The 2,595-nt window shown below is 42.5% G+C and overlaps 1 non-coding gene across 1 annotated transcript; it reads left to right on the top strand.

The window, feature by feature from the left end:
* The first annotated feature begins 244 nt into the window (after window positions 1–244).
* Window positions 245–316, top strand: TRNAC-ACA (transfer RNA cysteine (anticodon ACA)). The gene has a single exon. It is a non-coding gene; the product is annotated as a tRNA-Cys (tRNA).
* The last annotated feature ends 2,279 nt before the right edge of the window (window positions 317–2,595 follow it).

Genomic DNA, 2,595 nt, shown 5'->3' with positions numbered 1-2,595 from the left:
AATTGGCTAGCATATTGAGTTCAGAACTTTTAGGGCATCATCTTTTAAGATTTGAAATAGCTCCACTGGAATTCCATCACCTCCACTAGCTTTCTTGTAGTGATGCTTTCTAAGTCCCACTTGACTTCGCACCCTAGGATATTACTCTAGGTGAGTAATCACACCATCATGGTTATCTGGCTCATGAAGATCTTTTTTCTATAGTTATTATGTGTATTCTTGCCACCTCTTCTTAATAATATCTTCCTTGGTGGCTCAGATGGTAAAGCGTCTGCCTACAATGCAGAAGATCCAGGTTCAATCCCTGGGTTGGGAAGATCTCCTGGTGAAGGAAATGGCAACCCACTCCAGTATTCTTGCCTGGAAAAGGAGTAGATATAATGATCATCTGATTTAAATTCACCCATTCCAGTCCATTTTAGTTTGCTGATTCAAAAAATGTTGATGTTCACTCTTGCCATCTCTTGTTTGAACACTTCCACTTTGCCTTGATTCATGGATATAACAGTTCACGCTCCTATGCCATATTGCTCTTTACAGCATTGGACTTTACTTCCATCACCAGTCACATCCACAACTGGGTGTTGTTTTTGCTTTTTCTCCATCTCTTCATTCTTTCTGGAGTTAGTTCTCTACTGATCTTCAGTAGCATATTGGGCACCTACTGAACAGGGGAGTTCATCTTTCAGTGTCCTATCTTTTGCCTTTTCATACTCTTCATGGGGATCTCAAGGCAAGAATACTGAAGTGCTTTGTCATTCCATTCTCCAGTGGACCACATTTTGTCTGAACTCTGCACCATGACCCATCCGTCTTGGGTTGCCCTACAAGGCATGGTTCATAGTTTCACTGAGTTAGACAAGGCTGTTTTCCATGTTAACAGATTGGTTGGTTGTCTGTGATTGTGATTTTCAGTCTGTCTGCCCTCTGATGGAGAAGAATAAGAGGCTTATGGAAGCTTCTTGATGGGAGAGACTGCCTGAGGGGGAATCTGGGTCTTGTTCTGAAGGGCCTGGCCATGCTCAGTAAATCTTTAATCCATTTTTCTGTTGAAAGGTGGGGCTGTGTTCCCTCCATGCCTTTGACCTTTTGAAGGAGGTGCCACTATCTGTATTACCTCTACCATATTTTGGCCTCAGGTCAAATGACAACGAGGGAACACAGACCTGCCCTTCAATATTTCTTACCAGTAGTAAGCAAATCACAGGATTTGAGAAGATTAGGCAATTACCCAATGAAAAGAACTGAGGATAGTTCTTGCTTCTATTAATCTTCCTAGTGGTGGTTGTGGTGGTTTTCTCATTAGCACCATCACCAACAAGACCACTATCATGGCCAGCACCATCATCATTTCCAGGAGGCTAACATGCCTCTCAAAATGACAGCTGCTATCCTGATGAAACTAGTGTCTGCACAGAACAGGAAAGCAGTATAAAAAAGAAAGATACACCATTTCAAAGGCCTTGCCTTCAAGTGCCCAATAGTACCCATTTCTCTGTCACCCACATCAATCAAGGGCAAACATGAGCTTCATACAAGTAACTTAGTTTGAAGACATTGTAGTTTATTACCGTTGCCACCTGAGAGAAAACACTTATCCAATATATGCCTCAGGAGGCTAAGTGAAAAGGCAGGCCTAGGGACCAACACCTGGAATAGCACAGAGGAGCCAGGTCACATCTGACCTATACTGAGTAGTGTCCCCTTCTCTTGTTCAAGAGTGCTAGTTTTTGAGACTGCCACGAATTGGCAAAACACTGTTTTCAACTACTCTGCTTTGTGACTGCTTCCGAAAATGCCAATAGTCAGCAGAAGTACCCATGAAACAATTCACTGATGCCTTCCTCACAGCCCTCTCCAATGCAGAGAGGACAACTGTGATGCGATGCACAGCTGGCACAAGCCTTTGTGGAAAGGAGAGAAAGGGCCACAGTTATTGTTAAGTTTCACAACTCCTTTGACTAGCAAATGAGCCAAGCTTGGTCACCATCATGTCTCTTGGTGAAGGAACAAAGGTTAGGAGAAACCTTTCTCTCTGTATTCTAGGTCTCAGTTTGTCACTTCATGAGGCATCCACAATGAACCCATTGTCCAAGAATTTGAAGTAATTTAACCCATTACAGGTATAAATCAAAACAGTATGAATGTCAATGTGCTGGGAAAAGAACACACACTCTGGCTTCACATCAACAAGGAAATGTGCAACTTGTACATGGGTGGGTGAAATTCAGGTTCTGTGATGCCAGCTTGTGACTGAATATTGTACCACTAAGAAAGCAGGGGAAAAAGTGTTATCTATTGAGACTAAAGTTTAGAAGGCTCTTTGAGAATATTTTAAATAGTGCATATTTTCTCCTCCCCTTTCAGATGAGCAATAGACGTCACTTGAACGTTGATAAATTAATCAACATGAAGAAAAGTAGTAACATTATGTAAAGAGAAGCAGTAGAGAACTTTCTGGCACTGCCAGGTAACAGGCACCCTCTGGCCTGCACAGAATTCAGACTGTAAAGTCTTCACAGGTGTAGATACGAAGTCATGTCATCCTCCAGGTGAGATGTCCAAGATGACCAGAGAAGAACGTCACTCCCAGCA

Source organism: Budorcas taxicolor, chromosome X, assembly GCF_023091745.1.
Source record: "Budorcas taxicolor isolate Tak-1 chromosome X, Takin1.1, whole genome shotgun sequence".
Classification (NCBI taxonomy): Eukaryota; Metazoa; Chordata; class Mammalia; order Artiodactyla; family Bovidae; genus Budorcas; species Budorcas taxicolor.
Note: the sequence above shows the minus strand (reverse complement) of the source record. Positions and strands in the feature narration are given on the sequence as shown.